This window comes from Heptranchias perlo, chromosome 20 (assembly GCF_035084215.1).
Source record: "Heptranchias perlo isolate sHepPer1 chromosome 20, sHepPer1.hap1, whole genome shotgun sequence".
Taxonomy (NCBI): Eukaryota; Metazoa; Chordata; class Chondrichthyes; order Hexanchiformes; family Hexanchidae; genus Heptranchias; species Heptranchias perlo.
In genome coordinates this window covers 28,980,731-28,997,790 of record NC_090344.1, presented here as the reverse complement: position 1 = coordinate 28,997,790, position 17,060 = coordinate 28,980,731, and the positions used below count along the sequence as shown (strand labels likewise).

The following is a 17,060-nucleotide window of genomic DNA, read 5'->3' as shown; positions in this document are numbered from 1 at the left end:
CCGAAAAGCAAAGACATTGGAAGCAGAGAGAGCGCGTTTGGACCAAGGATTAGAAAATAAACTGAAACCCCAGCCCTTCGTGCCATTTGAACCGGCACAAACACACAGCGTTGACGCGCCCACCCTCCCCCCTCTTTGGTGAACTCCAGAAAATACTTTCTTCGGTAACTTTTATTAAATTTGTTGTATTAAATGTTGCAACTGACGGGTTCAATTAAGGTTTATTTTCCAACTGCACCTCAGGACCGCCAGTCTCACCATTAAACCCGCCCTGGTGATTTAGGAGAGTTCTGCACCAATAGGAGGAGCGTAAATTTATCGGAATTTCCAATAATTAGTGGGGTGCCGCAGGGATCAGTGCTGGGGCCTCAACGATTTCCAATATATATCAATGACTTGGATGAAGGAACAAAGTGTTTTGTGGCCAAATTTGCTGATGATGCAACGATAGGTGGAAAACCAAGTTGCGATGAGGACACAAAGTGTCTGCGAAGGGATGCTGACAGGTTAAGCGAATGGGCAAAAAATTGGCAGATGGAATATAATGTGGGAAAATGTGAATTCATCCACTTTGGGAGGAAAACATAAAAAAAGCAAAATATTATTTGAATGGAGAAATACAACAAAATGCTGTAGTACAGAGTGATCTGGCAGTCCTCTTGCATGAAACACAATAAGTCAACATATAGGTGCAGCGGGTAATCCGGATGGCAAACAGAATATTGGCGTTTATTTCGAGGGGGTTGGAGTGTTAAAGCAGGGAAGTCATGCTACAACTGTACAGGGTGCTGGTGAGACATCTGGAGTACTGCATACAGTTCTGGTGCCCTTATTTAAGGAAGAGCATATTTGCATTGGAGGCTGTTGAGATAAGGTTCACTAGGTTGATTCCGGGAATGGAAGGGTTGTCTTATGAGGAAAGATCGAACAGGCTGGGTCTACACTCATTGGAGTTTAGAAGAATGAGAGTGGATCTTATAGAAACATACAAGATTCTGAGGAGACTCGACAGGGTAGATACTGAGAGGTTGTTACCCCTCATGGGGGAATCTAAAACTCGGGGGCATAGTCTCAGAATAAGGTGTCGCCCTTTTGAGACGGAAATGAGGAGGAATTTCTTCTCCCAGAGGGTCGTGAATCTTTGGAATTCTTTCCCCGAAAAAAGCTGTGGAGGCTGAGTCATTGAATACATTCAAGGCTGAGTTACACAAATTTTTGATCAGCAAGGGAGTTAAAGGATTTGGGGAAAGGGCGGAAAAGTGGAGTTGAGGCAAACATCAGATCAGCCATGATCTCATTAAATAGCAGAGCAGGCTCGAGGGGCCGAATGGCTGACTCCTGCTCCTATCTCGTGTGGACTTTTGGTCTTATGGTAAATTGACAGGAGAGATGATCGGACAGTTGGTCCTCCAGCCAATCGGAGTGTTTGAGGGTCGGGAGTTGTGGCATCGAATGGGCGGGTCTAAGCCCAGATGTCCGTCATTGTCTGAAGCATCATTTTTAAAAATTAATTTATCTTAAGCTCCAGGAGAAAATCGACCTTTCTGTTGTGTCTTGAAACAGATGAAACCAGATAAGGTGGAGCAAACATTTCATAATTTGTTAGAAAAACACATTAATTAAAAAACAGCCAACATTGATTATTTGAGATAATTCAATGCTACTGATGAAGGGAATGAAATCGATGTTTTGTAGATGGATTGTGAAAGATGTTTGATAACATGCCAGACAGGAGGCTTATTGATAAAATTAATATTCGCTGTATTTGAATGAGTGGGGCAGTGTGGATAGGAAGTTGTTCAAAGGGCAGAAAACAGAGAGTCGTGTTTAATGGATGTTCATCAGACTGGAGAGATGTAAACAGTGGTGTCCCCCAGGGTCAGTGTTGGGACCATTGCTCTTCTCAATACAGATAATGATCTGAGCTTGGGTATGTGGGACACAAGGTGAAAATCTCTGGATGACGCCAAATTTAGCAGCGTGGGGAACTGTGAAGAGGAGTCAGTGACTTCATTGTGACGTCCACAGGTTCGTAAACAGACAGGTGAAGTTTAATGCAGAGAAATGTGACGTGATACATTTTGAGAGGATGAAAAATGAGATGAAATGTAAACAAAATGGTCAAAGTTTAAAAGTAGAGGAGCAGAGAGACTTAGGGGTGGAAGGTTCTAACTAAAGCATTGTCTTATTAATTAACAAGTCTGAGAGTCAGCAACTTTAATGCCTTATTAACAAATATATGAGAAAATTCTCTTTCCTCTACCGTACCAGAGTAAACATGCAAGTCCCCCGTGTACATTAGATGATCCCGCTGGATGGAACCTCAGGCGCCCTGAGTTTGACTTCCAGTGTTTCCAGTCCCGACTGCCCCTTACATCATGTTCCCCTCACTTTTATACACTGCAGTGATCCAACTCTGTCACTGGAGCTGGAACTTCCCTAGCCTGTGGTTTACTAAGACACATTGCTTGGTTCCCAGCAGTTATTTTTCTTCAGTAGCGTTCTCATGACCCCTAAATTATATGTGACTCCAGACCCACAGCAATGTGGTTGATTCTTAATTGCCTTCTGAAATGGCGGAGCAAGCCACTCAGTTGTACAATCTCGCTAAAAAAAAAAGTCATAATTAGAATAAAACCGGACGGACCACCCGGCATCGGACCACTAGGCACTGGACACGACAAAGGCAAACCAAGCCCAGTCTACCCTGCAAAGTCCTCCTCACTAACATCTGGGGACTTGTGCCAAAATTGGGAGAGCTGTTCCACAGACTAGTCAAGGAACAGCCTGACATAACCATATTAACAGAATCATGCCTTTCAGCCAAAGTCCCAGTCTCTTCAATCACCATCCCTGGGTATGTCCTGTCCCACCGGCAGGAAAGACCCACCAGAGGTGGCGGTACAGTGATTTCCAGTCAGGAGGGAGTGGCCCTGGGAGTCCTCAACATTGACTCCGGACCCAATGAAATCTCATGGCATCAGGTCAAACATGGGCAAGGAAACCTCCTGCTGATTACCACAGAGAGACTGGGACTTGCACATTCCCCTCAAAGTCACACACCATCCCGACTTGGAAATATATTGCCGTTCCTTCATCGTCGCTGGGTCAAATCCTGGAACTCCCTACCTAACAGCACTGTGGGAGAACCTTCACCACACGCACTGCAGCGGTTCATGAAGGCGGCTCACCCAACACCTCCTCAAGGGCAATTAGGGATGGGCAATAAATGCTGGCCTCGTCAGCGACGCCCACATCCCATGAATGAATATAAAAAACTACGCTGCTTATTGTAAATTAGAATCCTGGAATCAAAGAAATTTACGGCATAGAAAGAGGTCATTCAGCCCATTGTGTCAGTGCCGGCCGACAAACAACGATCCTGCTTAATCCCACTTTCCAGCCCTTGGTCTGTTGCCTTGTAGGTCACGGCACTTCAAGTACATACCCACGTACTCTTTAAATGCGATGAAGGTGTCCGCCTCTACCACCCTTTCAGACAGTGAGATCCAGACCCCCACAACCCTTGGGTGAAGGAATTTCTCCTCAGCTCCCCACTAATCCTTCTACCAATCACTTTAAATCAAAGCCCCTGGTTATTAACCTCTCTGCTAAGGGAAATGGGTCCTTCCAATCCACACTCGGCCCCTCATAATTTTGTTCACCTCCATTAAATCTGCCCTCAGCCTCCCTTGTTCCAAAGAAAATAACCCCAGCCTTTCCAATCTTTTCCCTTAGCTAAATTTTTACAGTCCAGGCGACATCCTTGTAAATCTTTCTTGCCTTGTATAAAATGTCTGCTATTTGAAAGTCGTGATATTGATCAAAGTCTGCGTTAAGTTTTGTTGCCATTTGTGATCTATTACCTGACACTTTAAATGTTGCCGACATTTAACTGTAACTCACAGTGTCTGAACAGTCACTGCTATCATTAGCCTTTTATATATCTTCTTGCGCTCCATCTCCTTAACAACACGAGCTGATCACAGCAATGTTTCCTTCAAATGGAATCTCATTGTGAAAAATGCACAATTTCAAAGCGAAGCATCATATGCAAGATTGGTAGGAGATGCGACTGGAGGGAATGGGTCTGGGGCAGTGGGAACATCTCTTGAGCATTAAGATATTCAGTATCCGAAGAAGCTGGGAGATGAGGTCGTTGTGTCTATTTATCCTGGAATCTGCAAAATCCGTCGTCTCTCAATGCCCAGCATCATTCTCCCCCTTTCCTGCTTTCCAGTTAAGGTTTTTTTCTCGTTAAGTCGCAGTATTTGCTTTGAACATCTATTTCACCGGCATCTGGAGGAGCAGAGGAAGCTGGAGATAAAGTAGTGACAGAAACAGAAGGAGATGGCTCGTGATGGTAGAATCTTGTGTGTGTCAATTGCTTCAAGTGAGACATGACAGCCCTGCGTTGCCTTGCACCTTTCCAAGGAGCTGCACTGATTCGGTGCGTGTGTTTTGGAAATGGAAACAGTTACATCAGCAGCTTGTGGTAATATTTCCCCTCACTGTCCATTTCATGTACCTGCCGACCCGCACTTGGTGCTGTCATTGTCTGAACAAGTCTTTTGTGTTCTAACAGTAAATTCCATTTTTTGCGAGCAACTTGTCAGGGACGAAAGTGACGTGAGTTTCAAAGGGACAAGTCGGAAAGGCAGCGTTGGTCTGCTTGCTTGAATTAAAATTGCAGCGGATTCGCTGGTGGTCTCGTGCTGAGGATTCGGCGCTCTCACCGCCGTGGCCCCATGTTTGATCCTCGATCAGGGAACTTGACTTTCCTGGTGTTGTTCAAAATAGCACCAACCAAATTCCCCCGACTGAGCACAAAGCTCGCTCCTGATCAACATGAGCAATTTCACCGCTCCTGCCTGAACAGCCAGCAGCCCATCATTCTTCAATTTTACAACCCATAAGAGCGATACACAATGCACTTTCTTGCCTTCTGTAAAATGCCTCCTGTTCGAAAGTCGTGCCGCTGATCAAAGTCTGCATGAAGTTTTCTTGCCATTTCTGTCATGATTTCGAAAAGATCTGCTGCCTGACACTTTAAATGTTGAAGAACCTTTAAATGTAGCTCACAGTGTTCGAACAGTCACTGTTATCATTAGCCTTTGATGTATCTTCTTTTACTCCATTTCCTGAACAACACCAGCTGATCACAGCTTCGTTTTCTTCAAGTTGAATCCCAGTGTGAAAAAATGAACAATTTCAAAGCTAAGCAACGTGTGCAAGATTGGAAGGAGAGTGCGAGAGGAGATAATTGGCTTGGATCAGTGATCTCTTGAGCATTCAGACATTCATTATCTGTAAGAAGCACGGAGATGATATTTTTGTCGAGATTTATCAGTGTAGAAAAGAAGCAGGCTGTTGAGATCCTTTTGTCCATTCATCCTGCTACCTACAAAATCCTTCGCCTCCCAATGCCAAGCATCTTTCTTTCCAATCCCCTGATCTGCAGGGAAGTCTTGGTTTCATTAATTCTCCGTGCTTGCTGCAAACATCTAATTCACCTGGCAGATCTGGCCTTGTCTTCCAGACATAATACGTCCCATCGTGCTGACAGGATGTTAGCAACTCAAGATAACCTGTTTTATGTTGATGGAATGCATTCGAGCCAGTTTTCTTGATCAATATGTCGAGGAACCAACAAGGGAACAGGCTATTTTAGATCTAGTATTGTGCAATGAGACAGGATTAATTAGTAATCTTATTGTAAATGATCCTCTGGGGAAGAATGATCAGAATATGATAGAATTTCATATTGAGTTTGAGAGTGATGTCGTTAAGTCCGAAACTAGGGTCTTGAATTCAAACAAAACCAATCACGTAGTTATGAGGGGTGAGTTGGCTCAGGTAGTTTGTGAAATTGGATTAAAAATATGATGGTAGATTCGCAATGGCGAACATTTAAAGACATAATTCATAATTCTTCAACAAGATTACATTCGCTTGAGGATTAAAAACTTCACCGGAAAAGTGGTGCAACCTTGGTTAACTGGAGAAATTAATGATAGTATTAGGTTAAAAGAGGCTTACAATGTTGACAAAAAGAGTAGTAAGCCTGAGGATTAGGAGGGTTTTTAGAAATCAGCAAAGGATGACCAAGAAATTGCTAAAATGGGAGAAAATAGAATGAAGGTAAACCAGCAAGAAATATTAAAATGGATTGTAAGAGCTTCTCCAAGTATGTATAAAGCAAGAGATTAGCGAAAGTAAACATGGGTCCCTTGGAGACAGAGACAGGAGAATTTACAATGGAGAAAACGGAAATGGCAGAGACGTTAAACAAGTATTTTGTATCTGTCTTCACAGTAGAAGACACAAAAATCATACCAGAATTATTGGGGAACCAAGGTTCTAATGAAAGTGAGGAACCGAAAGCAATGAAGATTAGTAATGAAAAAGTACTGGAGAAATTAATGGGACTAAAAGCTAACAAATTCATTGGACCTGATCGCCTACATCCTAGGGTATTCAAAGAGGTAGCTGCAGAGAAAGTGGATGCATTGGATTTACCTTCCAGAGTTCCCAGGATTATAGAAAGGTCCCCATGGATTGGAAGATACAAAATGTAACCCCACCATTCAAGAAAGGAGGGAGAGAGAAAACAGCGAACGACAGGCCATTTAGCCTGACAATAGTAGTAGAGAAATTGTGAGAACCTATTCCTAGGGACGTGGTAACAGGGCACTTAGAAACTCATAATATGATTAGGCACATGGAACATGGTTTTATGAAAGGGAAATTGTGTTTGACAACTCTATTAGAGGTTTTGAGGATGTTGATAGCAGGGTAGATAAGGGAGAACCAGTGGATGTAGAATATCTGGATTTTCAAAAGGCATTCGACAAGGTGCCACACAAAATGTTGTTGAACAAGATTAAGGTTCATGGGATTGTGGGTAATATATTAGCATGGATTGGGGATTTGTTGACGTACGGAAAACAGAAAGTCGCAATGAACAGGTCATTTTCGTGTTGGCAGGTTGTAACCAGTTGGGTGCTGTAAAGATCAGTGCTTGGGCCTCAGCTATTTACAATCTATATTAATGACTTAGATGAGGGAACCGAGTGTAATGTATCCAAGTTTGCTGACGATACAAAGCTAGGTGGGAAATTAAGCTGTGAGCAGGATGCAAAGAGGATGCAAAGTGATACAGACAGGTTAAGTTCGTGGGCTAGAAGTTGACAAATGAAGCATGAAGTGTGGAAATGTGAGGTTATTCACTTTGGTAGGAAGATTAGAAAAGCACAATATCTTTTAAAAGGTGAGAGACTACGAAATGTTGATAGTCAGAGGGATTTGCGTGTCCTTGTACACGGATCACAGAAAGTTAACATGCAGGTGCAGCAAGCAATTAGGAAAGCAAATGGTATGTTGGTCTTTATTGCGAGGTGGTTGGATTACAAAGATGAGGAATTCTTCCTCGAATTATATCGGGCTTTGGTGAGACCGCATCTGGAGTACTGTGTACAGTTTTGATCTCCTTACCTTTGGAACGATAAACTTGCCTTCGAATGGGTGTAACAAAGGTTCACTAGATTGATTCCTGGGATGAGAGGGTTGTCCTGTGAGGAGAGATTGAGTAGAATGGGCCGATATTCTCTGCAGTTTACAATAATGAGGTGATTTCATTGAAACATGTGAAATTCTTAGAGGGTAGATGCTGGGACGCTGTTTCCCCTTGCTGGAGAGTCTTGGACTAATGGTTGTAATCTCAACATAAGGGGCCGGCCATTTAGAACAGAGATGAGGAATAATTGCTTCACTGAGAGGGTTGTGAACCATTGGAATTCTCGACCCAGAAAGCTGTGGATGCTGAGCCATTGAATCGATTCAAAACTGAGATTGGTAGATTTTTGGACACCAAGGAACTCAAAGGAGATGGAGCGAGGTCGGGAAAATGGAGTTGAGATCGAAGATCAGCGATGACGTTATCAAATGGCGGAGCAGGCCACTGCATGGCCAACTCTTGCTCCTTTCGCTTCTGTTGTTCCGCTGGAAAAGCAGAACTTGCCAGCTGTTTTAAAATTTTGAGCCTGAACAGGGACTTGAACCCTGGACCCTCAGATCACTACCTGTGTTAAAAGTCTGATGCTCTACCGACTGAGCTATTCAGGATCGCTGTTGGATTGTTTTCCATCATACAGATTCATGGTAGGACTCTGAATTATACCTGTCGATTTCGAATTTGGGGGAGTATCACTTTTATACAATTTCCAGCATCGTGTTGAGGAGAATCCTTGTTTCTGTTGAACATGATGTATGAAACATGGACAGCGAACTCGTGATTTTGCAACTCTTCTTGTTTGTACAAAATGTATTGTCATTCGTTCGCAGCAATTAAAAATAACACTTTACCCAATGGCTCAAAAGCTAAACTTGTTCCACACGGGAGCTGGAAAAGGCCTCTCGACCTTTCAGCCGATCAAGAATTGAAAGCTGAATAATTTCACCCGTCACACCGTGACACCAGGCAGCAGATTTGCCTCCCGAATTTTCCCTACACGACACTTCAAACCGATGAATACCTGCTTCACGGAAAGAAGAATTGTGTTTTTGTTTCTTTCGATTTAAAGATGTCGTGCCGGCCGCTTTACCATTTCAGTTGTCGCCAATTGCCCACTCTCCCTCCTTTTAACAAATAAACTCTCACCTGCTATTGCAAGACGGTCGGCCAGAGGTGCCTCAGTGCCCACATGGGGACATGAAGAAGTCGATGCGTTATGGAACCGGTTTTACCTTGAACTCCAGTCAAAATGTTGAGAAGTTTCAACTACCTTCGACGGCGCTGGAGCTCACAACTCCAGCATTAATCGAGCGTATAATTATTGTGGAAGTAACGCGCGCTGACCCAATGCGCCACTGCAGCCGCGCACGGTCTGTGTCACCACTGCTCGCATCAAACAGCTTCATCCTGAGGTTGATAAGGGTCGATTTCAATTATTTGAAATCTCACCATGTGACCCGAAGATTGACGGCAGAATCGAGTTTTTCCTGTAAGTCCTGAATTGAAGGAAAAGGCGCAACAAGCAGGTCGGAGAAATGAAGAGCAGAAAATGTGGATGAAACTTGCACGAGTGAAAATCCCTGTATGTTGGAAGACTCAGTCCCCAGTGGTGGAGAGGATTGGTATTTCAAGGTGTCTCACAGCTCACACACACATCATTGGTTCATTTAATCACCTTCAACAACTCGATTACATCATCACTTAATCTTCTATACACAATGAAAAACAAACCTTTTCTCTGCAACTTGTCCGCATAATGTAAACATTTTAGCCCCGGTATAATTGTGGTGAATCCGCGCTGCACCCCCTCCAAGGCCAATATATCCTCCCTGAGGTGTGGTGCCTAGAACTGAATGCAGTACTCGAAATGTGTTCTCAGCAGAGTTTATATAACTGTAACATAACTTCCACCCCTTTGAATTCCAGCTCCCTTAAGATAAAGGCCAAAGTTCCATTAGCCTTTTGAATTATTTTTTGGAACTGCCCACTGACTTTTCATGATTTCTGCACTTGGACCCGTGAACATCTTTCCTCCCCCACAGTTCCTAGCTTCTCACCAGTTAGAAAATATTCTCATCTATCTTGCTTAGGTCCAAAGTGGATGACCTCACACTTCCCCATATTGAAAGATTGAACAGTCTTCGGCTCATTTCCATGGAAAATAGAAGGCTGAGGGTGACCTGAAATAGGACTTTAAGATTATGCAAGGGTTTGATAGTTCAGAGGTGTTTGCAATTTTGTGGGGAGGAGAACAAAATTGGGGCCATAAATATAAGATAGTCACATTTAATCCAATATGGCATTCAAGAGAACCATATTTACAATGAGACTCGCTCGAATGTGCAACTCGCTACCACAAGGAGTAGTTAAGGCGAAAAGCATCGATGCATTTACGCGGAAGCGAGATAAACACATGGAGGAGAAAGGAATATTAGGGTTTGCTCAGTCATTCTTTCCCTAATAACAGATACTGGTAAATTCCCCACAACAGACGTTATACTAATAGGTCTGTAATTTTCTACTTTATCTCTCCTCCCCTTCCTGAATAATGAAGTGACTTTGGAAATTTTTCAATCCACGGAACAATTCCTGAAACAAGAGAGTTTTGAACGATCATGACTTAAGGATGTAAAATTTCCTCATCTATTCCTCTTAGTTCCCTGGGGTGGAGATTTCTCTATCTTTAGTCGAATTATTTTCTCCAATACCGTTATTTTACTTGGACTGATTTATTTCTGGGCTCGATCAGGTAGCGGTATAATTCTCGATTCGAGGTTCATACCCCGGAGAAGCCCTAATTTCGCCCTGGACTTTTGTTCTTGAGCTGCGGTACAAACTTTTGCAAAGTGGGAAAAGAAGTCCCCAAATCACTCCACCTGAATCTCAAGCGCTTTCGGAAGAAGTTCAATTCAAACAATCAGGAACTTAAAGGCATCTCAATGACCTGCACTTTCATTGAACGAGCTTTATTTGCAGTTGCCTTTCACCTTGAAACCGCTCTGGGCTTTCATCTCACTGAAACTGAGTTTGGCCGCTTTGTATCTGTGAGCATGTCGGTGACGAGGTTCGCTCTGATATGGGTCGCTTTCAATTTTGAAGATCTCGCCAATCTCAGGGGAAGAAAAACGAGAATCGAATTGTCTCTGTAAGTGATGAATTGAAGGGATTGATGCTTCATGCAGATCTGGAAAATGCACAGTGCGGTCGATCAGGAGTTCCAAATCCATCCTCTCGCCACTCGGTAATCATATAACTGACCTTTACTCTGGCCCAATGTCACCGCGCTGAAATTGAGTATTTCTCCGGCACGTACCTCTTAACTTCACAGTTGCTGGTTTGAGAGTGAAGACCGGCTCATTGGATTTTCAGTCCTGCAAGCTTCAACCATTCATTTTAGAAAAGTAACCTCTCAGTAGACAGACAGCTGTTATATTGGTCGCTGCAACCTCAAGCTTCAGCTCAGTGAATTGTTGGTTCAGCAGGTGACCTCTTCACTTGTCTCGGTGGTGCTATTGGTTTGATTGATTCGAGCCCTTATTTTATTTTTCCTCAGGATTCATCGCCTCAAAGTTCCAGGGTTTCAATGTGTGTTTTGTCTGCAAGAAAATGTACCGTGATCATTGCCGGCTGAGCAGGGCTGTTAGTCCAACATTTACCCCGTGGACTAAACAAAAACCTTGTGATCGCATAGCAGGCACATGAAACATATAAAGGAATGGAACATTGGTTTCACGTAAATCACAATTCATCTTGACAGACAAGGTCCCGAAAGGCTAATTCGCTGTGACATGGAGATTTCTGTAGTGAGCGAGACCAGACTGTTTCTATGTTCAGAGAATAAATGTCACACTCTTTATGTTGGAAAAGCAAAACGGGTGGGGATGTTTGTCATCGCCCGATGCCTTTGTGTTGTATCAGATGCTTCTCGTTGCGTTACTTTCATCTTGATCGCATATTCGGTTAGGGCGTTTCTGTGATAAACGGCGACAATTGCCTGTTATTGATAAATTTAACAACGGCTGCAGCAGATTCCTGGTGTCAGAAGCACTGAACTTTTCATCGCACTCTTACGGTACAGTCTTTAAAATGGTGAAATTTCATCACATGCAACGCAAAAAATCAACGATTCCAACCACTCGCTGTGGAAAGAAGTTTTGCTCATGTCACCTTTGGTCCTTTTGCCAATCACCTTAAATGTATGCCCTTTGGTTCATGTCCCTTCCGCCAATGGGAACAGTTTCTCTCTATCTACTCTGTCGAGGCCTTTCATGATTTTGAATATCTCTATCAAATCTCCTCTGAACCTTCTCAGTTCCAAGGAGAACAATCCCAGCTTCTCCAGTCTATCCATGTAATTTAAGTCCCTCATCCCTGGAATCACTCCAGTAAATCTCCTCTGCACCCTCTCAAGGCCTTCACATCCTTCCAAAAATGCGCTGGATACAATATTCGATTTGTTTTATAAAGGTTCATCATGACTTCCTTGTTTTTCTACTCGACGCCCCTCTCTATAAAGCCCAGGATCCAGTCTGCTTTTTAAGCCGCTTTTTCAAACTGCCCTGCCACTTTCAACGATTTGTCCACATATACCCCCAGATCCCTCTGTTCCTCTAACCCTTTTAGAATTGTGCCCTCTAGTTTATATTGCCTCTCCTCATTTTCCCACCGAAATGCATCACCTCGCATTTTGCCGTCTTAAACTGCATCTGCCACGTGTCCGTCCATGCCACCGACGTGTCCATATCCTCTTGAAGCCTATCCACCTCACTGTTCACTACCCTTCCAAGTTTTGTGTCGTCTGCAAATTTTGATATTGTACCCTTTACTCCCAAGTCCAAGTCGTTAATATCTATCAAGAAAAGCAGTGGTCCCAGCATCGACCCGTATGGAACACCACTTTACACCTCCCTCCAGTCCGAAAAACAACCATTCACCACAACTCTCTGTTTCCTGTCATTTAGCCAGTTCTGTTACCATGTTGCTATTGCTCCCTGTGTTCCACGGGCCGCAATCTTGAGCGCAAGCCTACCACGTGGCACTTTATCAAACGCTTTTTGAAAATCGATATACACCACGTCAACTGCATTGACCTCATCTACCCTCTCTGTTACCTCATCAAACAACTCTATCAAGTTGGGTAAACACGGTTTGCCTTTAATAAATCTGTGCTGGCATTCCCTAATCAATCCATACTCGTCCAAGTGACTGTTAATTCACTCCCGGATTATCGTTTCCAAAACTTTTCCCATCACCGAGGTTAAACTGACTGACCTATAGTTGCTGGGTTTATCTTTACACACATTTTTGAACAAGGTTGTAACCTTTGCAATTCTCCAGTCCTCTGGCACCATCCCCATATCTAAGGATGTCTGGAAGATTATGGCCAGTACCTCTGCAATTTCCCCCTTTACTTCCCTCAGCATCCGAGCGTGCATCCCATCCAGACGAGTTGACTTATCTATTTTAAGTACAGCAAGCCTTTCTAGTACTTCTTCTTTCTCATTTTTCAGCCCATCCAGTATCTTAACTATATCTTCCTTTATCGAGAATCTGGCAGCATGTTCTTCCTTGTTAAAGAACAATGCGAAGGACTCATTTAGTACCTCTGCCATGCCAATTGCCTCCATGTGTGGATCTCCGTTATGATCCCTAATCGTCCCCGCCCCTCCTCTTACTACCCGTTTACTGTTAACATGTCTGTAGAAGACTTTTGGATTCCCTTGTATGTTGTCTGCTCTTCTAATACTCTCTCTTTGCCCCCCCTTATTGTTTTTTCACTTCCTCTCTGATCTTTCTATATTATCTCGGTTTGGTACTTGTGTTATCAGCTTGATACCTGTCATACGCCTGTTTTTTCCACTTCATCTTACTCTCTATCTCTCTTATTACCCACGGAGCTCTGGCTTTAGTTGCCCTACCTTTCTCCCTCGTTGGAATGTACCTTCTCTATACCCGAATCATCTTTTTAAAGACAAACCACTGTCCAATTATAGTTTTGCCTGCCAATGTTGGATTCCAATTTACCGGGGCCAGATCTGTTCTCATCCCACTGAAATTGACCCTCCTCCAATTGAGAATTTTTACTAAGAGTGGACAAAGTCCATTTCCATAGCTATTCTAATCCTTATGATACTGATCGCTGCTCCCTAAATGCTTCCCCACTGACACTTGCTCCAATTGGCCCGACTGATTCCCTTGAACCACGTCCAGCAATGCCTCCTTCCTCAGTGGGCCAGAAACGTACTGGTCGAGAAAGTTATCCTGAACACATTTCAAAAATTCCTCCCCTTCTTTGCGCCTTATATTATTGTTATCCCAGTCTATATTAGGATAGTTGAAATCCCCCGTTATCACTACTCTATGGCTTTTGCACTTCTCTGTAATTTCCCTGCACATTTGCACCTCTATATCCGTCCCACTAGCTGGTGGCCTATTGAATACACCAAGTAGTGTAATCTCACCTCTATTGTTCCTTAACTCGAACTCAGTACCCAGGAGAAATTCCCGAGTTCCTGGGCACTTTTTATTGAGCAGAATTTAGCAGCAAAATGTGTTTGTAGTGGGCAACCTGTAAAACAGAGCTCCAAGTATCGGTTTAAATGAAGTCCTGAATTGACAAAGGGGAGGGCAGATGAGGATTGAATTAAATCCCAATTAATTGAATCTAAGGTTTAAAGAAGTGAATCTGTCAGGAGCGGGATTCCTGATCCTGTGTGTGAGCTGAAACAGGATCGGTACCGTTCTGTCAAGAGAGAGCGGCAGGCGGCTCCCAGACAGGGCTCAGGCCGGGACCGGTAACTCACCACGGGCGGCGGCTGGATTGGAGAGCGGGGCTCTTGCGCTGTTGCTGCTGCTGCTTCCGCCTCTGAGAGTCCCTGTGGCGTTCAATACCGATCTCCCTCCCATGGATCCGGCTCAAAGGGTGCTGTATGGACCTCGTGGCGCAACGGTAGCGCGTCTGACTCCAGATCAGAAGGATGCGTGTTCGAATCACGTCGGGGTCATAAACATTTTCACGGCGTTTCAGTGTCTCGCTGACTCTGTTTCACAGCGGATGGTGTGTTCACTATTTGTAAAATAACAATTATCATGGAATCATACAATGGACCGTCCGACCCATCAATCCCGTACCTGCCTTTTGTAAGAGCAATCCAGTTCTTCCCAGTCCCGGGCACTTTCCCCGTTGCTCTGCATTTTCCCCATCAAGTGTTTATCCATTCATTTTTAAAAGCCACGATTGAATCTGCTTCCACCACCCTCACAGACAGCGCATCCCAGATTATAACTATTCACTGCTTTAAAAAGTTTTCCCTCATGTTGCCTTTGGTTCTTTTGCCAATCACCTCAATTCTGGGTCCTGTGGTTCCAGACCATTCGTCAAATCAGAAAAGCTCTTCTTTCTTTATTTCATCTGAACCCTTCATGATTTTGAACACTTCGATCAAATCTCCTCTGAATTTTCTCTGCTCGAAGGGGAACAACTCCAGCTCGCGGCAAATGCGGTCAATTCGTTCCAATTCATTTATTTGAGCATTGAACAGACCTTTAAACAGTGACCATTGGACCCTGTTCCGAAGTTACTTATTGGTGCAGAATGCAAAACGTTCCTACATTGGCTAGGAATCGAACCCGGTTTTCCCATATAGCAAGCGAGAATTCTACCCCTGAACCACCAATGCTCGTACCTAGAGTCCCTGCATGTGTCCATTTGGAATTCTGTCTGCACGAACATGGGGTTGACAGCTGCGATGGCCGAATGGTTGAAACGTTGGGCTCAAAATTCCAATTTTGGTTTTCCTGCGTAGGTTTGAATTCTGTTGGAAGCGCTACTGTTTAAAGATCTCTTCAATGCTCAAACAGATTAATTGGAGTTGATTAACCGTATTTACCTCTCTCCCAACATGACAGATACAACAGCGTGGCCGATGCTTTCAATTGGATGTTAAAACTTCTCTTGCAAGATCCGGAGACGGAATCTGTAACTTAAATTCTGCTAGTTTGCTAAACCTGACATTTATACACCTTATTTTCTTTGCATTCATCCCTCTATCTCTCCCTGTCTCTGGCTCTTCTCTCTCTGCGTTGTCCCCGATGGACTTCTCAGGTTTCCTTGAACGGCGAAGGCTGATGTAACCTGCAACACCAGCAGAGAAGGGTAAAGAAATAAAAGACTGAGACAGTAGGAAAAGTAAAGGTGCAAGCCAGCTGCTGCAGCCAATGCCTACACATCAATGTCTCTTCGCTCTCACAGTGAAACAAAACACTAATTTGATTGAAGTATACTTATGGTAGAGTGTATATTATCACAATGCCGAGAAGTTTACGTGCGAGCATTGGTGTTTGATGGGTAGAATTCTTGCTTGCAGTAATTCTATTCCTGTAAAACTAGCTCCTGAAGTCTAGGATGGAAAGTATCCTGGCTGAGCGGTCGAAGGCGCTGGTTTAAATTTCCAGTTAAATCCCACGATTTGTAAATAGATGAAAATCATAGTTTGCGTCTCCAAAACCGCAGCCTCCCTCCTGTAAACAAGTAATACTAAACATCTCATCTGCTATTGCAACAGCGTGGTCCGGAGGAACCACATGGCAATTCAAATAAGTTTATACATTTTCGAACATACCAATTGTACCTTCAACTCCGGTCGAAATGTTCACAAGCAAAAGGATTGTTTGATCTCGGTGAGACTCGAATTAACAACCTCGGCATTTCCCCAGAATCTACGGCATAAAAAGACCGCGCACTGACCGATTGTGCCGCTGGAGCCCGGTCACTCTGATCACCTGTCCCACTCTGCTGCAAAGAATCTTAAGGTGAGATTTCCTTACCTGTGGAAACGTGTCCTGTCCCCGTGATGAAACTAATATCTGCTCTTTCACTTTCAGCTTCTTTCACATCCTCTGCTCCATCGCTCTACAATCGGGTTTTCTGTGAACAGGTCAAAATGAACATTGCCAAAAATTCTGTCAGTGGTGAAATTTGAACCCAGAAACAACACAGACATTGGATCCACGCGCTTTTGACCACCAGCTCAGGCTTCCATAAAACATGGCCACTGTTTAAAGGTCCGTTTAATGCTCACATAAATGAATTGGAACCAATTGACCGCATTTACCGCGTGCTGGGATTGTTCCCTTGGAGCAGGGAAGGTTCAGAGGAGATTTGATAGAAGTGTTCAAAGTCATGAAGGGTTCAGATAAAGTAAATAAAGAGAAGCTGTTCCCATTGGCGGAACTGTCGAGAGCCAGAGGACACAGATTTGAGGTGATTGGCAAAAGAACCAAAGGCGACATGAGGAAAAACTTTTTTACGCAGCGAATACTTATAATCTGGAATGCGCTGCCTGAAAGGGTGGTGGAAGCAGATTCAATCGTGGCTTTCAAAAAGGAATTTGATAAGTACTTGAAGCGGAAAAAATGCAGGGCTACGAGGAAAGGGCCTAACTGAGTTGCTCTTACATAAAGCCGGCATGGGTTCGATAGGTCGAATGGCCTCCTTCTGTACTGTGTCCATTCTATGATTCCACAATAATTTTTATTTTACAAACAG

The 17,060-nt window shown here is 43.7% G+C and overlaps 2 non-coding genes across 2 annotated transcripts; one reads left to right on the top strand and one right to left on the bottom strand.

Moving 5' to 3' along the window:
- Window positions 1–8,039: 8,039 nt before the first annotated feature.
- trnak-uuu (transfer RNA lysine (anticodon UUU)) lies at window positions 8,040–8,124 on the bottom strand. The gene is given in 2 exon segments: window positions 8,040–8,075; window positions 8,088–8,124. It is a non-coding gene; the product is annotated as a tRNA-Lys (tRNA).
- Window positions 8,125–14,445: 6,321 nt separating this feature from the next.
- Window positions 14,446–14,517, top strand: trnaw-cca (transfer RNA tryptophan (anticodon CCA)). Its single transcript has one exon. It is a non-coding gene; the product is annotated as a tRNA-Trp (tRNA).
- Window positions 14,518–17,060: the final 2,543 nt, after the last annotated feature.